Source organism: Centroberyx gerrardi, chromosome 18 (genome assembly GCF_048128805.1).
Source record: "Centroberyx gerrardi isolate f3 chromosome 18, fCenGer3.hap1.cur.20231027, whole genome shotgun sequence".
NCBI lineage: Eukaryota > Metazoa > Chordata > Actinopteri > Beryciformes > Berycidae > Centroberyx > Centroberyx gerrardi.
The window spans coordinates 25,619,753-25,641,003 of NC_136014.1; positions in this window are offsets into that span (position 1 = coordinate 25,619,753).

Below are 21,251 nucleotides of genomic sequence, written 5' to 3' on the forward strand. Positions count from 1 at the left end.
TGGAAGTACTGTTACTTTGCTGGTATTTTACATAAGTAGAGGTAAAATTACTAATTTACTTAAGTAAAAGTAAAAAGCAGCTCATTTAAAATGTGTAAAAGTATTCAAATTTTATGTTACTTTTTTAGAAAAGAGAACGTTATCTGTGATCTTTTCCATGTGATTCTAAAAGGAGAGAGGACAGAGTTCAAACTAGATTCTTTTAACTGGAAACATTAGAAATGACAAAATAAAGTGCAGAAACAAAGTAAAGCCCGATACTCTTCTCTTCTTTACTGACTGTCTGTTCCCTGTGAATCGCTCTACAATTGGCCAATTTATAATGGTCCAGTTACTGGTGCTTATGGAGAGACGTGTCCTTTGTAATGGATGTGATTTCAAATCGCATCCATTACAGAGTAAATGTAGCAAAGTACAATATTTATAAATACAATGTAGCAAAGTACAATACTTCTAAATACAATGTAGCAAAGTACAATACTTCTAAATACAATGTAGCAAAGTACAATAGCGAAGTACAATACTTCAGTAAAAATGTACTTAAGTAAAAGTAAAATTACTCAAAAAAGTACACAAAAAAAGCTACTCAATTACAGTAAGGGGAGTAAATGTAATTAGTTACTTCCACCCCTGCTCATTAGACAATGATTGTAAAATTCATCCACCACTTGACCAGCAGTTTGTTTCCTGCCCTGGATTTGAACCAGCGTGTAAAAAGATACTAGACACTCCTTTATGTCCTTAGGATTGTTATTCAAAAAAGTATCATTACACATTTCATGCTTTACACATTTCCCCCTGAGAGTGGGAACTCATCCCACGTCCTGTGACTTTATTTTTGTGCCAGAGACTTGTGCCTTCAGGAGATTTGGCTTTATGTGTTTGATTTGCGGTGAAAAGACTTTTTTGTCCCTGAGCCTCATTTACAATCGACTGCAATGTTCCTGTCATCCTTTGGCTCAGTAACATCTAAGTAGTGGGAACACTTCCACTCCGAAAAGGTCAAATCTTCTGCCGTTTCCCATCTGTATGTGCCCACATCAGCCGAGGGGACGATGACTCAGGACGATGGTGGGATATTTTCTGGATAAATCAACTTATTATCTGATATTTAGAGGCAGTTCTAACAAAAACGACAGCTTTGTTAGAGCTATTAAATAATTGAAAAGAAGGCTTATTTTGCCTGATGAATGGAGAAACTGATACATATTTCCTTTTGTTTCTCTGAATCTAATATTTGTTTGTATTTACCTGAGATACCTGTGTGAATATAGACAGTTGGTCTCCCCCCCGCTGCCCTGTTTCTTCTTTCTGCACTGAGTATGAAATTGTCCCGGCAAGACGGGGGGGCGAAAAAGTCTTTTAACCCACACGTTTTGTTGTCCTTTTGTTTAGAAGTGGAGGATGAATCACATATTGTTTGCTGCTTCAAATGGAAGTTCTGTGGCAGTAATGATGAAAGTGCGAGTCAGAAAGAAGTCCCTTTTTTTTTTATATCATTATACTACAAAACATAAAACAATACATCACAAAACAACAATACTGTACAACAACAGCAAGACAATACAACAGTAAAAGGTTTAGTTTAGTAATGTCTTTATAAGAATTCCTCCTCTAACCCAGGACTGTGGCTACAGTAAGAACTCAAAGATTGAAGAAACCACTACAAGCTTATTTATTTGATTGGCAACTGTGATAGTATATTTGATTGATTGATTGATTGATTTTCTTTGCATGCACATAAAGTGCCCAACCCTCATTGTTTTACAAGACACCAAAGTTACAGTTGCAGTGGTCACACATTTCATTTCATTACAAAATTACAGATTATTATACAGCTCAGTCTTAAACAAAATATTCTGCCTTCTCTCCCAAGCTTTGTAAATAAAATCTGCTACAAAAAAAGATTCCCTTCTTGAGGCACATCTCAAGTTTTTCATAATCTTGAGATATACTCTTAATCTCTCCACCCACTCACTGCACTCACACAGAGGTACTCACCAGTCTTGATACTGACAGTTTTCTCATGTCCCTTCGCGGTTTCATTGCCCGTAGAGGGGGAACCTGTGAGTTATTATCCGATTGTTGTGCCAACTTTAAGGGAGGAGAAAGGGAGCTTAAAGGGGCATTCTCCACCCTCAGTCCAAATCTAAAGGAACATTTAGAAAAACAACAAATAAATTTCCGCTTCAATCCACCAAATGCCCCTTCATTTTGGTGGTATGTGGGAGAGAGAAGATCAATCAAGTCCGCCTTAAGGGTCGTGTTAGGGACTCAAACTGTAACTGAAGAAGTCCTTGCCACTGTTCTGGCTGAAATAGAAGGGATTTTAAACTCTAAACCCCATTGGATATGTATCTGCGGATGTAGCTGATCCTGATCCTTTAACCCCAAATCTCCTCCTCATGGGAAGAAGAGATGCCTCCCTCCCTCAGGCAGTATATGCAGGTACTGAGATCCTTGGTGGGAGACGATGGAGACACAGACAGATACAACAACCTCCAAATCCGTGATAAGTGGCAGAAAGACTATTATACTATAAGAGATAGTATAAGTCAAATTGAGATAGTAATTTGTTGCGGTACTTGTTACTAGGAAAAGTAAAAAGTTACTATGACACATTGCCTCCCAACACCATTGCTTCTGTATTTTACTGCTACGCCTCTTCACAGGCAGATTTCCACGCTCATTTAAGAGCGAATATCTTCTGCACACAGATATCTGCATGCTGCATTATCTCTCTGTACAGAAGCCATTGTAGACATCCTACTGCATGATTACTGCATGATTACTGCACTACTGCTGCATTATTGTTTCGCATCTGAGAGGACCTGCTCAGAAAATTCAGATTTTGTGTCTTTTTCAAGTAGGGTTCGATTGATACAGCAGCATTTTTGGATTGAAATAACCAGCATATGCTGATATTTAACAGCTTTATATTGGACCATTTTCATGGCAAAAAATAAAGTATTCAATGTTTCCACAAGAATTGTATTCTTGTCAGGGTCGTAAAGCCTCTAAAACAGAATTTACACCATTATGGGACACTAAAACTATTAAAACAACTACTACTAATAATAGTAATAATAAGAACATTCATGCATGTGGAATCCAGTTAAATTGCTGAATTAGAGTCAATTCAGTTTGAGGGCTTTCCACAGACAACCAGTGTAGTATTGATCAATTCTGCAATAAATATGTAATCAATCAAACTGCATCATATCCATCATATCATATCACATCATATCCTTTGAGAAAAACTAGTCTGCAGTGTGTGTTGCAGCTGGTGGAGGAGCGTGACTGAACAGATGAAGCCAGTTGATGGCTACCGCTGTACATTCACACTCTACCAATCATTTGTATGCAGCTGGAGACGTGTGTATGCACAAGCTGTTATGGAAAACATCGATCTTCATGAGTTTTTTGTCAAATGTACAGTACACTGAATGTAGGAAACATTACAGACACTGAATCAGGTGAATCCAGGCAGAGACGAGTTCGAGAAGGATTTCTAAGCTTTGACACAGTTGAGATGTGGATTATGCAAAATAAGGCTGCAACTCAATATCAGGAAGATGTGCGTAATGTTTTGTACATTCGGTATATGTATGCATGTATGTGTATGACACACGCACAATGACATATTGATGGCAGCCGCCTGCTGTGTTGTATCACATTATGAGAGTTTCAGTGAGAAACTGCACATGGATAATGTGACACATTCTTCACATTCATTCAAGAAACACCCTATCATCTTTAAAATATCGATTAGAGAAACATTGCAGAGGTTTTCCTGAGATGCAGCTGCTGTCTTCCTGCATGCCAGCTGAACTACTGCTGCACTTTTACTCTATCCCTAAGAGGAATTATTGGGAAATATCAAGTTTTGCTTTCTTTTTCATATTTACAAGGAATTGTCTGATGGCTAGATTGCTGAAATAGTTTTGTGTTGCAACATAGTAGTTAAAGGATAAGCAAATTTGGACCTACATATAATTTGTGTCTTACATACTTGTTATTCTTGGACCCACAGACAATATTGGCTCCAGAGTCAGCTGTCGGTTGAAGCAGCGAGCTCCGCTGCCTCTTGCTGCAACAATGAGTCCAAACTGTTTGTCAAAATATCTTCAAAAAAGCCGTTTGTGTACGGTGACCAGACGTCCCGGTTTGTACGGGATTGTCCCGGTTTCAAGATGGGTGTCCCGAGTCCCAACAAATATCTGTAAAACACTAAAATGTCCCGGTTTTCAACATTCACTACCAAATTGTCCCGGTTTTCACCACAATTAAAATAATAATAACAGTATTATACTTGTTTTCAGCGCTTACATAGACGTTTATCATGTTCTGTCCCGCTCATTATTACCTAACCCAATCAAAAAACATAAACAATGCACCATGCGTCTGAATTCAACACTGATTTGTCTGTATGTGTGTCAATCAATCAATGTGTCGTTGTCAAGGCTGTTGCTAGCCTGTGACGCTTGTGGCTCTGTCTGATAGGATCTGTCAGTACGTTTTCAAATAAACTATGTTTTGGTGGATTTTTGGAGACAAAACATCATTTTTTGTTTGCTGAGGCGCTGTCCATGGTGTTGAAAGGTGCAGTCACTAGGTGTGCTAAGCGCTGAAATAACTGTCCCCCATCCTGATGAAAACGCCTATGGTGCGTGCATAAGCGCATACATGTGTGTGTGCATGAACGTGCGGTACACTTAAGGGTCCCGGTTTGGGGGTTTGAAAATGTGGTCACCCTACGTTTGTGGCTCCACAGGAGAGTTGGGAGGAAACGGAAAAGTCACAAAGTACATAAATTACAATTAGCTCTGATTTCATGACACAATTCTGACATTTCCAACACTTTCACTAATCTGGAAATCACAGAACTATTTTTCTCTGCCGCAGCACAGACCGCTGTGGGGTGAAAGGTAGTTCCTGGTGGAGTGATCTAGTTTTGGACGGTTAGGTAGAAGACAATCCGCTGAGTTGAAACGCTGCGGTGCCGCTGCTTTCCGGGCCGTGGAGAGAAATACGTCGGTCGTCTCCATATTGTTTTCACAGACCTCGCTGCTTCAACCGACAGCTGACTCTGGAGCCAATATTGTCTGTGGGTCCAAGTACTGCATATGGTATGGAAGAGAATTATATATAGGTCTAAAATCGCCAAACTTCTCCTTTAAGTTCTTTTTCATAACATTCAAAAATGAATTACCTGCAGCACTAATGCAAGATAAATGCAGGGATATAAACGCATAGAAGGACACTGTATTAAGTACTAATGCAGGATAACAACATAAATGACTGCCACTGCAGTTCATATGAAAAAAGAAACACAAGAGGAGTGAACATTACAGGACCTTTAAGGGATTTAGCCTTAAATCCCAACAACAGAAGCATTCAATGAGAAACTGCACACGGATAATGTAGAGTAGAGGTGCGATGACGGGAATGTACGGCTTTTAAGATGTGAACGAGTGTGTGTGTGTGTGTGTGTGTGTGTATAGGCTACGTATCTCCACAGAACCCCAAGTCTTATACACACTCCTGCCGATCTGCGCGGAGCGTGCCAGACGCCTGCTAAGTTTCTCGTGTGCAGGCGATTAAGCTAAGCCGTGTGCCTTTCAATGCCACGAGCCTGGAAGATGAGGATACAGGAAATTATACAGTAGGTACAGAGAGAGAGAGAGAGAGAGAGAGAGAGACAGGCAGAGAGACAGACAGAGAGACAGACAGAGAAGAGAGAGAGACAAAGAGACTGGAGAGAGAGAGAGAGAAAGCGAACTCTTCTTCTGCCAACTGTGCCTACCTCTCTGTTCACCCACTCACCCACGCTAGGCATTAAAGTGAAGTCTTTATTCCACACACACACACACATGCACAAGCCTGCACACACACACTCTCTCACACACACACATTTGTATTACTGTACTTGTGAGGACCTTCATTGACTACATTCATACCCTAAACATACCCTACTTCTTTTTCCTCAAACAACTTAATAAGCCGGCTGTAAACACGTTTGCGATCTCAGGAAAGTAGTTCCGTAGCACAGAAAATAGTCCCCGGCGTAATGAAGAATTTGTTCCCATTTGAATTTGATTTGGTAATAACTACAACAGCCTGACTTTTCATGGTAACAGTTAGCGATTTTTAAAATGTAAACTATGTCTTTGTGAGCTGTATTTCAAGGTTTTTAGCTTACAATTGGAGCCAATGACTTCCGGGTTGACGGCTAAAAAGGGAACGTGGGAAGTCAGAAAGTAACGGGAGTTAACGCATTGTTGATTTTGTTATTTTCATAGGATTAGTTGACGGTAAGCAATGCATTAAAAAACACCAGCCTTATCCTTTAACCCTTAACCTAAATCCTAATCCTAAATCTGTCAATGAAAACTGTCAAAATGTCCTCACTTTGGAGGATTTTCTTCTTCTTTCTATCCTTGTGAGGACATTTGGTCCCCATAAATATAGAAATACAAGAATGCACTCACACATATACACTCACACATGCCTTTTTTTTTAAACTAAGTCTCATTTGTCATTCCTTCTCTCCTATCTCTGCTATATTTTGTGATAAGAAATTGTATCCACATGTGCTGATGTGGCTTAGAGACAGTAGGATTTTTATTAGGTCCTCGTTGAACTGCAAGTCTGAAAAGCCTGTGGTAGTAACTGTAGGCGGCGTTCACATGGACATTTGGCGTCCGTCAGATTCACATAAAATTCTGCATTGAAACCACCTGGATCTAGTCTATTCTAGTCTGTTCTTTGTTGTGGGCGGGTCTCCAAACCTTTTGAACCAATTTGGACACATTTCATTGGCTGATTAGCTCTGCTAGCTGGATGACGATTACCATCAAACGTTCAACTAGTTTAATCTTTTTTGACGGACTGGGTTGCGATATTTTCACGAACAGCACTGTGTCAATACATGTCATCTGTTACGTTACAGCTAACAGTAATGTTAGCTGTAATATACACTTGTGATGACAGTGATGTTTTTTTCTCACATAATCTGCTGAGACGCTCAGAGCTGACTAGCATGTAACTAGCTAACTAAGCTAGTTTTTACTTGCTTTGTATGGTAAGTGATAGCATGCATAAATTTCTTGATTCCACAAACTAGCCTATATTTGTATCATTTGAGACTTACGCACCTGAGAAGGGTAAATTGTGACATCAAGTAAAGTGCAGTGAGTTAATTATTTGCCACACATACATTGAATTTGCCCTATAACCTGGGTAATTGTCCTTTCACAGTCATTAGAGAAATGTGTGTGTTGTCCAGCCAGATAGACTTGTGAAACACATACAAAAACACACTCCCATTTGTCTGAATGGATTGTCAAATCGTGTGTAGTAACTGAACAGAGTCCCAACACACACACACACACACACACACACACACACACTTCAAAGCAGCATCAACTGCCTCTTTTTTGTTTTCATTTATCTGTTTCTTCTCTTCTATCTCTCCTTTGTTTACTATAACAAAAAATCAATTTTGTGTGCCTTACATTTATTTTCCATACATGTATCGCATTACGGCACAAGACATGGATAAATGTGCGCTCACATTGGACATGGACATGTGTGTGTTGAACTGCAAGATAAGCTCAAGAAACACACATTCACCTCTGTTAGATTCATGGTTTCTGTCTGACAGCCTCCAGAGGAAATCCATATCACACCAGGGGAGAGCTGTGTGTGTGTGTGTGTGTGTGTGCGTGTGTGTGTGGTGTGTGTGTGTGTGTGTGTGTGTGTGTGCCTGGAGCACACAAAGTCTAATGAAGAGGTCTGATTTAGCTTCAAACCTTTAAATCAATAAAACAGCTTTAAATGACATTGTCTATCATTGTTGTCGGTGTGTGTGTGTGTGTGTGTGTGTGTGTGTGTGTGTGTTTGATTTTGTTCTGTTTTATTCTACTGTATGATAGCATTATTCATTTCCAATACATTTATTGTATTTGATTAAAGTGAATAACGGCCCAGACTAGAGTTGAAACTGCTTTTCATTTTCATTTGCTTCTATTGTATTCTATTTTATTCTATTCTATCCCAGTTTTGTTTAGTGTACTCTAGTTCTAATTTATTCTATTCGAGTGTAGTTGAGTTCTAGTCTATTCTCGTCTAATTTTGTCTAGTGTAGTTCTATTCTATTATTGTGTAGTCTATTCTAGTCTAATTCTTTAATTATTATAGTGTAGTCTAGTTTAGTTTTGTCTACTCTAGTTCTAATCTATTCTATTGTATTCTAGTCTAGTCATATTCTGTTCTAGTCTAGTCTGTTCTAGTCTAGTTTTGTCTGGACTATTTGTAATCTAGTCTACATAAATTATATTTTATTACAGTCTATTCTAGTCTAGTTTTTTGTATTTGATTCTACTGTTGTCTAGTATATTGTAGTCTTATTTTGTCTATTATATTCTATTCTAGTGTAGTCAAGTTCTATTCTGTGCTAGTCTGTTGTAGCCTAGTCTTGTCTAGTTTATTGATTTCTATTCTAATCTAGTCAAAATCTAGTCCAGTCCAATCAAGTCTGAGCTCATCTATTCAATTCTCGTCCTGTCTAGTTCTACCACAACCTAGTCTTGTCTACTCTATTGCTGTCTATTTTGTTTCTATTGTAGTCCAGTTTTGCTTAGTCTACTCTAGTTCTAATCTACTCTATTCCAGTGTAGTCGAGTTGTAGTCCATTCTAGTCTAGTTTTGTCCAGTCTAGTTCTATTCTATCAGAACCTAGTCTTGTCTTGTCTATTGTATTCTACTCTACTCTACTCTCTGCCGGTGCAGCTCCTCTCCGGGAGTCCTGTCATTATTGATGCAGTGTGTAATGGTGTCGGCTCTATTGAGCTCTTCACAGCCCAGTGAGCAGCCAATGATGTGCAGCGGGACTGATAGAGACAGTATCTACTGGATCCTGCTGCCTGTAATGAACTGAGAGACTGAGAGAGAGAGAGAGAGAGAGAGAGAGAGAGAGAGAGAGAGAGAGAGAGAGAGAGAGAGAGAGAGATGTATAACCCAGATCTGAGATATTTCCATGTTTGGTTAAAGTAATAATCTGCCATGAAAGAAGAAAAAAGCATCACACACTCTAGCTCCATATGAATAATAGTTTTTAAAAGCTTTCTTCTGGGTGTTACAGATGAGAATGAAACAGCAACATGTATGTTAAGGATCTGTACACCTTACAAATTGATGACCAATCATCCGATCAAAACAATGACATGAATTACAAAGCTCTCATGGCAACACACATAATGATAATGTTTACATTTTACACACTTACAAAACCATTTCCAATAGATAGAGAAACACAGTCAACAAATCAATAAGGTGACAAGGTTTTCAGGTGGCGAATCCAAAAGTGTTCTCCCCTGGAAAGTAAAATATCTGTATTTTCACAGTAATAATTTGCAACATTTTTATAGCGATACGCTTTTCTCCTCTCTGTCACCGATTGCTCTAACATAATATTGATCCAGTTCGTGAAACCATTTGCTGTTCTAAACACCTGCTGTCTGGACTGTTTTCCAAGAAACTCATAATGGTGGAAAATCCCAATAAAGCGTACAGTACAGACAAATTTGTAGAGCAAGTATAGCTGGACCAAATTTCATGTCATGCCAACTTGTGGTGTGGGAGATCAGTGGTTATTTAAACGTTTCATTTTGTCCTGTAATTGCCAATTAGTGTAATTTTGAAAAGGGCAAAGCACAGTGGTGAGACGCATCATTCTCTCAAGTTTAGTCAAAATCCGACCAGCAGTTTGCACAAGGGAACGATCCAGATAGTTGTGGGTGACAATAAGAGCTAAGAAGTGAGGTAGACATGTTTTGGGTTTTTTTTTTCCCAAGAGAATAAAGAACAAATTAGTTGTAGAGTAGGGGAGGAAGATAGAGGAGAGATGATTCATGACATGGGGAAGAAGTTTTCATCCTCTGAAGGAAGACGGGGAGTGACTTTGCTGTTCTGACTCACAGTAAAATTGTCAGTCAATTTTTGTAACACTTTCAGAGTGAGCTTAACACCGACAATACCCATGGTGTCCAGGTGAAGTCGATTGATCGTCGATTGATTTTTGAATATGGAGATTTTGACTTTGCAACTTGGGCAAAAAAATCAAAACCCTACCTGGTCCAAACTGTGAAAAAGGGGCTGATTTATCCCTGGATCCAGTCTCAGCCTTTGGATAACACAGGGTTAAGAAACTGCAGTGTGGAAACCATTAAACTGTAAACCGTCAGTGTAACCAGAACAGACATCCCATGATCTCTTGTCTCGAAGTGTGAAAGAAAATCCTTTCTACTTCCTCAGCTCGAATTTCATCATCCAGCTCTTCTCTCTCATACAAGATCATTCTCGTGTCACAACAATATTTTGCTACGTCTCTTTTGAGGGTGTTGTTACCTTTGCACTGGTTGTTTTTCACGTTAATGATCGACGAATTGAAGCCTTTTCTACTGCCGCACTTGCCGGAAATCGCTCCGGACGAGAGTCAGCTAAATTAAGCTAAATCTTCATTTCGTAGCTGCTACCTATGTGAAACCAGTCAGTGTGAATAATGCTTGCTGCAGGCCTCGCTGGCTGTGGAAGAATACTGCTGATGCACATTCTTCTTACCTGAATGTGCATCACCTTAACTTTGACTTTGAACACTCGCTGCCAAATCGATCGCTTTACTGTACCCACTGGAATTTTGAGAGGGTGATTGCTATAGCCTAGATATATCACACACACTGGTGCTCACACACACACACACACACTCATGCATATCCTCGCACTAACACTTTCTCAATTACCTTATGATTTCATTTTCTGCATCAGGGCCTTTCTTTAATTTAATTTGTTTTCTTCTCCTTGTCATTTTACACATCCTCTTGTACCAGGAACTTTTCTCTCTTGGGTCTTTTTTTTAATTTTTTTTATCTCACCTAAACAAATTAGAAATTTTGTAATATTTCTGTACTTTCTGTCATTGCATTTTACTCCTGTTTATTGTCACTTTGCATGTTTTGTCTCTGTGCAAATATATCCAACTACATTTAACTAAACAGAACTAAGCAAAACTTAAACTTGATACTGTACATGTGACTTTTAGCAGTTGCAGCCCGAGCTGTAAAAGATCGCTTTAGCTCTGGTTACAGCTCATTAGCATAAGATATGGACTTAATGTAGTGTAAATGTGTCCTCCAGGAGCTGCCAAGGTCTTCCATACACTTGATCAAGAAATGGAGGACCTGAATGAAGCATAGAGGATATTGTAGAAGCCTCCTTCATCGATCATCTATCCCGCATTATTACCACTTCTTCTTTGAATGTTATATAGCAGAAACATATCTGTATATTGCAAAACAAAATTCAAACATCAACCAAAGTTACCAGACAGACCTCATAACATCTGATGATCGCAAACTGCAAAACTTCTTCTTTTTTTTAAACAATTCCTCTTGTGGATGGAGCAACGGTGCAGCAGTAGCTCAACAAGCATGCAATAAAACTAAAATTTTCAAAGCCTACATCTCTATTAGACAAGATGTGTGTTCATGCTATTTACAAACCAGTTACATCAACTTGTTCATGCTAATTACACAATTTCAGGGGAGTATGCAAACACAGGCACAGGTTTGACAATAAAAGTGACGTTGAAATAGTGCAGTGGAAAGTAAAGATGTGGAGGCCATGCAAAGAAGTTAAGTTGTCAGTTTCAGGTACAATTTTGCTTATTTAACCATGACCAAAACTTTAACCCTAACCAAAGTTGTTTTAGCTTAACCGTTAACTAATCTTTTAATGTGACTAACAGGTGAAAATGTCACATAATCATTTCATGCTGGTGGAATGTAATCTTCACACAATTCGTTGTCAACAACACTTAATCTGCATTTTTGTATTTACACACTCATTTCACCAAATTTTCTGAGACAATTTTGTGTTGTTTGCTTTTACAAGCACTCACAAGAGATTACATCATTCTGCAGGAATATTGTAATGGCACTAATGCCGCGTTCACGTCAGATGGGAGGAAGCAGAACGACGGGACGACTTCCCATTGCTCCGACTTGGAAGCGTTCCCATGTCGCATCAGAAACCTCAGTCGTCGTTTCACTCTTTCTCTTTACTGTTCGGTACTTTACGATCAACTACTACTACTACTAATACTACTACCTTGTTCTGAATGACTCGGAGGAGCGAAGAAAATGAAAATGGTTTAAACTGATATTGTAAATTGTATTGTAGCCGACCAATGTTTGTTGCTGCATTGACACATTTCCATGTTTTTTACTGTCAGGGCGGAGACATCGGAGCCTTCACGAAGTTCACATATTTCCTAATTGGAGTTGCCACTCGGAAGTTGACCGGAAAAATTCCCATTCGGAAGATAACAATTACGGTAACTAACATATGACAGGAACGCAGCATAAGGCCCTGACCTTTCCACTCCTTACTATTAGCTGCTTGTAATGTTGGTGATCGAGGAATTGAAACTCATTCTACTGTTCCACTCATCGTAAGACACTCTGGATAAATCAGCTAAATCAGTCCCTCCAGAAACTTGCGATTTTGTGATCGCAATAATTAACGCAAATTCAAGAAATCTCCGCAATATTTGCTAGAGCTTGCAGTTTTGCAAAGTTGCCGCAACTTTTCCGCATGAAATGGCCAAATCAACAGACCGCTTGTGATTTGGACCAATTGTTGCATTCGGTGTCGTGGTAACTTACGTCATCGCAGCACGAAGATGAATAAAGCTCACCTGCCAACAAAAATTACTGCCATAGACCGTGCAAAACAAAACAAAAGCTGCAAGAATTGAGGTGAGTGCAAAATTCAAGCTCTTGGAAGAGTTAATAGCTTAAAACGGAGAGTGGGAGAGAATAGGGGGAGGCTGTGTGTGTGTGTGTGTGTGTGTGTGTGTGAGTGAGTGAGTGAGTGAGTGAGTGAGTGAGTGAGTGAGTGAGTGAGAGAGAGAGAGTGAGAGAGAAAAAAAAAATGTCCTTTGCTTGCAATTTTTCCCAATTCCCGCAATTTTACCACAAAAAGAGCACATAAAACCTTGCAAATTGTATCGCAATTTTTGAGAAAAGCCGCAGCAAAATCAAGCATTTTTGGCCGCAGTAATCACAAAAAAACTCTGCGAAATCCTGGTGGGACTGCTAAATACTTAAAATGAAAATATAAATATAAAACCATGACGGTCTATCATGAAAGGGGCAGCAGGGAGGCCTACTGGTTAGAGAGGCTACTCTGTAATGTCCCAGGTTCGATTCCCCTACGACTTCAAGCAACTGCCGCTGCTGAAGTGTCGTTGAGCAAGACGCTGAATCCCTACCAGCTCCGTGGCCTCTGACCTCCCTGTGGAGGAGGGGGGTAGGTGAAAAAAAACAAATTTCCCCCCTCAGGGATCAACAGAGTCAATCGATCACAACAGAGATTCATCGGACACTTTTAGAAAACGACAGCAACCTGAAGGCTTGGTGAACATAAAGGCGCAGGAACAGCGCTCGCTTTTTCCCAAACCAATCTTCAGCTCTAAGAGCGTCTTTGTTCAAATGAAAGGTAATGGATCCAGAGGAGCTGTTGTCAAATCCCTCTGCCAGTGACCTCATCACCCTATTCAAATTCCTAAGCCGCTGTGAAAAGCCTCCATCTCAAACGGCGACGTCAGATTATCTCCACCAGTCACGATCCCAGTAAAAAATGAACAGCGCCACTGCAGCTGTGTAGCGAGGCAGCTGGAGTCTGATGATGAAAGTCTGCGAGGAGAAATTCCCATTATCTAACTATCGAGCGGGAATGTTGGTCATGTCCAATTTTCTGTCAGAACATGTATCCATCTTAATTGCATTTCTTTAAAGGTCCCATATTCTCCACTTCCCAGTGTTTTATTTTGTGTCTTGAGGTCCATTCAAAGCTGTGTGTGTGGTGTCATGAACCAAAAACACTCTCAATCCATTTCTCCACGTTCATTTTCCAGCATCTCTCTGAGCCTTACCAAGAACAGGCCGTTTCTGTCGCCGTGTCTTTAAGGCTCATTAATATTAACGACCCCTCTGTTCCGATTGGCTAACCGTTTCGAGAGTGAAACGTGAGACGCCGCGGCCCGGCGGCTACAGGTAGGGAAAACTCTCCGGTAATAAACAATGACAACCGCTCGACCGCTTTGAAAAAAACACTTTGTTAGTCTATTATTTCTTACAGAAATGATAATGAGCGAACCTTTGTGACGCCACAAAGTTACGGAAGTCCAAACGGCTCGTTTAGAGGCTCGCTTTTCTAATATGGATTGTGTGGATTTAGTTTTGATACTTTCACCATGTTTAGATAGACCATCCAACTCCTTTATCATCACAGAGGCAAGGGGAGTCCTGCTTTACACCATATGGGACCTTTAAGTGTGTTTAAGTTCCACATCATGTGTAGTTGGTGATGTAGTTCATGTTGTGTGTTGTTTTGTCAATTTCCTTTTGAATACTCACAATAACGATGTCATGTAAAATGGATTATTAAAGGGTGCGTCACTTTATAGAATCATATAAACAGCTTAAACACACTACTGTCTTAATCAGAGTATTATTACTATTTTGTGCATGTAAACAAAAAATAGTGTTCTCGCACAAACTCACAGAAACGGCACTTCTGGTTTGTTTTCCTGCCCAGGTAGAACAAGTTTGCATCATTAGCTTAGGTACAACACTAGCTACTTCACTGAGTAAATTCAAGTTAATATACAGATTTTTGGGTTCATTAAACAAGTAAGAAGAAAATGGATGGATTTTGTGAATCAAGATGTTTTTCCAGAAGTGTGCTCGTTACACCACATTAAGTCAAAGCCTTTACAGCCTCTGGGAACAATGGGGATGTAATGGTGTGGCGACAGTCTGGTAAAAGTTTGATTTATCTCACTTGGACGACAGCCTGTGATGCATTACATAGGAGATGGAAATGTATTCCTACATGTGAAACTCACTGATAACAAAACCACAAGCACTGGATGAAATGGAAATCAATTTTTCCTCAAAACAAAGTCATGACCAAGCGGAGCCTTCCTCTCTATCATTCATCAGTAATATATTGTTATTGCAGCAATCACAGTATCAGGAAGCTAACTGTCCACACCAGGGATCAATCAAGCTAGCTAGCTACATGTAGCAACTTCCTTGTTGTTCCTGCAACAGTAAACAAATGAGCAGTGTGCCAAAGTGCCAGGCAGTTTCACTGTTTTGATTGATGTTGACAGCCGACAGTGTCTTCGCCTTTTGTAAACAACTTTTGTATTTAATGCTGTGTTCATGTCATATCAGATTGACTGTAAATACGACCTGCCGACTGGGAAAAACCCTTCACATCGACTTCCTAGTGGTAATTACAAGTAGGATAAATGGGACTTTTCTGCGAGCTCCGATTTCTCCCACTTGGCGTCACGAACTGATGATAAAAATCACAATTATCGGTTATTTTCACAGTAATACAATCAAGTCCACTTAGAAGAAGTGAGTAATGACTGCTGCGCTTCAAGTATGGTTGATTTAAAATTCTTAAATAAAAATTATTTTGAATGTGGGCGTTCCAATGAGTTAAACACGTGAACGCTTCCATGTTGTAGCAACGAGATGTCATTGAATTGTTGCGTTTTTTCCGATATGACACGAACGCGCCATAAATTCTGCACCAAAAATCTAAAAATATGATTAATGATCATTGGTTGGGAGCTGTGAATGTAGAATTGGCTACTCCAGATCTGCACAAAATTAGTTTTGTATTTTGTCTTCATCTAGATAGATAGATAGATAGATAGAAAGATAGATAGATAGATAGCACTCATTTAAAAGGTAATCCATGTAGGAGGTGATTTAAAGCATATATATCATTGTAAAATTGTTTGTGATGATGCACCACTCAGGTCTATAGACTCTGTTATTTGTGCATTTTGTTTTTCTACCGTTCTCTTCCTCTTGTCATTTGCTTTCTGTTGCCCAGCTCACCCTGTGCCTGTTTTTGTCGTCTTGATTCTCTTCATTTCTTTGGAGGGTGAGATATTTTTTATAAGCTTCTCAGGATGTCTTTGTCCCATTGCATTGTTTGTTTCTTTTTTCTTCTCTCTCTTTATTCCCGTGTTTTAAAAGAGGTTTTATCTTTGGGATGGATATGTGCAATTAAACTAAAACCTGAAACCCCTGTGAGCTGCCTTTGAGTTATTTAACCATCATACATCATCCTTTTTACTGTATTTATTATGGAGCAATACTTTTTCAACCTATTAAGCCCCAAACAATGCTTTGGGGAAGTGCTGTTGCTGTGTGACTATTGTAATCGTGTTTTGAAGTGAGGCGTTTCTTTGCTAAACGCTGAAAGAGTTTTAGGTTCTAGCACTTAGACCTCTGAAAACTCGCCGACTAAAAGCACAGCGGGCTCTCAACAGCAGCCGACACCCTTTCCTTTGAAAATCATGAGAGAAGCCGGCGCTGGAAGGAAAGGTTCCCAGCAGACACGCAGAATTAAAACCGCTGACTCTCCTCATCAAAGACAAAGCACTCTGAATCCCTTGGGACAGAATATCAATATCAAACAACAACTTGTCCTGTGCACATTCGTAGCTCTTCCATGCGAGCAACATGCAGGAAAACAATGGTGATAAAAGTGTAGGTTTACACACTTAAATTTCTCATAAAATTTATCTTAAAGTTCTCAGTAAATGTTCATTTCAAATGTTTATCCTTACATTATGACAACCTGAAAAGTGATACAAGTCTGTATCTGAATGATTACGTGTGCAGCAAACCTACAATTGTTATAAAATGCAGGGCAACTCAGGTACAGTATATGAAGTACAGTATTACAGTACTAATCCCAAAATTAGTTTCACAGCTGCTGCAAAACTGAAATCACTGTCTGTTCTGCTGATGATCCAGAATGAAGGCGGTCTGTTGGTGTTTCTGTCTGAAGCTGAGCCAAATTCATTTTCATTTTACTGAAAAGATAAAAGCTATAGGTGCCAACTGCCCCCTCTGGTTTTCTCTCTCTCTCTCTCTCTCTCTCTGTCACTCACTCTCTTTTTCTCTCTCTTCGTTCTCTCCTTTAAACTCTCCCCTCTTCCTCCTGTTCCTCCCAACAAATGAGTTTCAGTCACTCCCGTCTCTGGAAATGGCCTGGCTATCAGCAACCCGAGTCCCTGCAAATTGTACCATGATGGGCATGTGTGTGAGCGTGAGTGTGTGTGTGTGTGTGTGTGTGTGTCCTATAGTCCTACCGAAGCATTTGAAAGGCACTTTGGGATGGATTTTGCAGCGGTGAAGTGCTGAGTGGACGTTAGCAGGAGAAACGACGGTGAACAGAACAGATTACTCCTCTTCCTCACTTCCCCCTCCAGCTCGCTCCATCCCTCCTCCCACAGCACCAGGCCGAGGTGAAATAGTTACCTGAGGGTGTGGAGATGAACTGTGCACATGCAGCGCTGATCTTCTCTATTATGGCAGCACCCATGAGCAAGGCAGTAGATCCAGTAGAGATGCTGGTCAGTGGGTCAGTGGGCGCCCAGATGGGAAAGTGTGGAACTGTGTGAATGTGAAACTAGTTTTACTGAAAAAGAGCGTGGAGCTCAGTCAACTTTCCTGGATAAATAAATGTAAATAAGTGAAAACTACAACCTGGTCTCACACAAATATGTTCAATTCCCAGCTTGTACGAGGCAAATTTCAATTTTTAACGAAGGTTTTCCTTATTTCACCGTGACCAAAGCTTTTCCCAAACCTTAACCAAGTTGTTTTACTTGTCTAAACTTAACCGTTAGCCAACCTTTAGCTGAAAATGGCAGTCATTCCTATGTTCCCAGGGTCCTATGTTCCCCAGATTTATATGGCACATAATGGGAATATGACAAAGGGTCCTATGTTCCCCAGTTCTAGGGTTAGGGTTAGAGACCTTCAAAATCAAATAAAATGATAACCATTGGTTTTGATGTGTTTATATAGTTGTTTTGAAGCCTTGTTCCAATGAAAAAAACTGGACTATTTTAACTTGAAACAGGTCAAATTTGACCCGAACACAATAGGAGGGTTAATGTGTGTTAACAGAATATAATATAATATATAGGACCCTGGGAACATAGATACACTCCCTGAAAATGTCATGTCCAATTCGTGTTATTGTCACAGAATCCGATTCATGGTGGAGGAACATCATTTTCACATAATTTGTGTCCACAGCATGTAAATCTGTATTTCAGAGTTTGTGCTCATTTCACAACTTTTTCTGAAATCACGTTGGAAAACTAGCCAGCAGTGTCTTGACTTAACAAGCCGTCTAGATGGACAACAAAAGCAACAAAAGGCTACAACTGGCAGCAACCAAGCTGAACACTTACAGGCAAATTGTGGGAATGAAAATATAACTATGCAACCTAAAAACCCTAAAACTTAACAAACATTACTGCTAGCATGTGCTTAGCAAGGCCTTCTACGCTAACATTACATCCTCGATGGATTACGCCACTTATAACAAAAAACTCCAACAGACAATATGAAAAACCTAAATCTAATCTAATGTTGTCAAATGACACAACTTACCTTATCAGGGAACCAAGGAACTTCAAATGAATCCGATACGGAGTCATTCCTATGTTCCCAGGGTCCTATGTTCCCCAGATTTATATGGCACATAATGGGAACATGACAAAGGGTCCTATGTTCCCAGGGTCCTATATTCCAAGGTCCTATGTTCCCAGGGTCCTATGTTCCCAGGGTCCTATATTCCAAGGTCCTATGTTCCCAGGGTCCTATATTCCAAGGTCCTATGTTACCAGGGTCCTATATTCCCCAGCTCTATATAGCACATAATGGGAACCTGAAAAAGATGTTCCCCAGCTCTGTATTTGCTTAATATGGTTAGTTAGGGTTAGGGTTAAACATAGGACCCTGGGAACATAGGACCCTGGGAGAGCACATATGTAGAACTGGGGAACATAGGACCCTGGGAACATAGATATGCTCCCTCCTCTACTAGCTAGCCAAACATTTCCACGCAAGCAATTTGAACTGGACAGAGTTTGTGAAACTGGAAAATCAATCATCCAGAGCAGCTGCAGTGGAAACTAGTGGCAGCAGGAACTTGGGAATGCGTTGCTGAACAAGAGCATTTTTTGCTCGGTCAGCTTTCCCTTGATGCTGTCCTGTTTAGTTTTTCTAATTCTAATAAAAGCCTTAATGTGAAATAAACCAACGTCTTCCAGAACGTTCCTCGACTCTCGGTGTCTCTGTTGTTGACCCGCGGCTCTCCAAGAGCAAACACACATTTTCACATCAAAGTGTCTCATTTTAGGACGTTTCTCTTACATTTACAGAATGAATTTACCCGTCTCTATTCATCACGTCGGCCTGGCTGTGGAGACAAAACAACAAACTGAGCTCGCAAACAAAAGGTTGCAGAAAACAAGGCTGTAGCGTTGTTGTTTTCCCCCGGAGGACGATAATGATCTCTGCCATAATGATGAAACGTTCAGCTTCATAGAGCGAGAACGCCCTCTCTTCTGTACACAACTATCTGATGCTGACATCTGGGAGGAGATATGACACACACCTGCACACACACACACACACACAAAAACACACACACACACACGGATACAGAGATACATACACATCCATACAAATCCCGCAGACACACACACCTAAGAGTACACAAAAATACAGACGCACACATCCACTGACACACGAACCGTGCACACACACACACACAAACAAGAATAGACAGGGGCACACACATGCACTTATACACATGCAGCAAAGTATACATGCACACACACAAGCACACAAAAACTACATAGAGACATACACATGCACTCACACACACACACACACACACACACACACACACACACGCGTGAACACTCCAAAATGTACTCACACACACACACAAATGCTTGTACCAACAAAAACACACAGCCATACAAGCACATACACGTCTCACTCTCTTTCACACACACACACACACAAATGCTTGTACCAACAAAAACACACAGCCATACAAGCACATGCACGTCTCACTCTCTTTCACACACACACACACACACACACACACACACACAAACACACATAAACAAACACAGACACATGCATGCACACACCCAGAAATATGCACCTATACACACTTACAAATGCACACAATCCCTCTCTCTCTCTCTCTCTCTCTCTCTCTCACACACACACACACACACACAGGCAAGGTAATGATCCCTAGCATAAATACAATCATCTCATCATCTCCAGTGTGGATCTTTGCCTCAACATGTTCATGTGCAGTGAACCTCTTCAGTGCTGATAGTAATTTGATGGAAGCACCATCATCGTCATGGAAACCCCAGTGAAAATGGGGTTTCCCTCCCAACAATAAACAAACTGTGTCGGTTGGAGGGATTTCTGTAAAAAAAATGGTTTTCAATTTACTTTGCATTAAACATGCAAATTGAAGAGAAGATGGTTCTTTTTACTTGCCAAAGATCTTTTCTGTTTCTGTTTTTTGTTTTTTTTCCCGGGAGCCGAACAGACTCCTGCACACAGGCACTTTAACTTTACATGCAAATGAAAATAATCCTCATATGAATAAAAACAAACCTGAGAATAATCATTTCTTAGCTTGTTTTATTCCTTCAAAACTTTTCCAATTCGCTTTCGACACCTTAGGGAATACTTCTTCTTTTATTCAGCATACATACACTGTGTGTGTGTGTGTGTGTGTGTGTGTGTGTGTGTGTGTGTGCACTTTTCATCCCTGCTTGCATGCGTGCTCTTGTTAGATGCTCTTACTGTGTGTGTGTGTGTGTGTGTGTGTGTGTGTGTGTGTGTGTGTGTATGCGCACATGTGCTTTACCTGCTTCCATGCATGCACTTTAATCTGTTCTGTGTGTGTTTGTGTGTGTGAGGCTCTTGCTTACATGCATGCACTATTAACTGCTCTCAGTGTGTGAGTGTGTGTGTGTGTGTGTGTGTGTGTGTGTGTGTGAATGGCCCTTGCTTGCATGCATGCACTGTTAACTGCTCTCATTGACCGGCTCGCATCAATAACAAGCTGTCAATACGACTCACAATTCAATAGAAAACATTTAACCTTCTTCCTTAACTGTTTGTACAAAGACTCAGCACATTGGCACTCAACCCCGACTCACGCAGAAACATCTCCGTGGAGAAAAACACACGAAAGCCTGTTCCAGAGGATGAAACACAGCCAGCCAGACAGTCTCAGAACGCCTGGAGAAA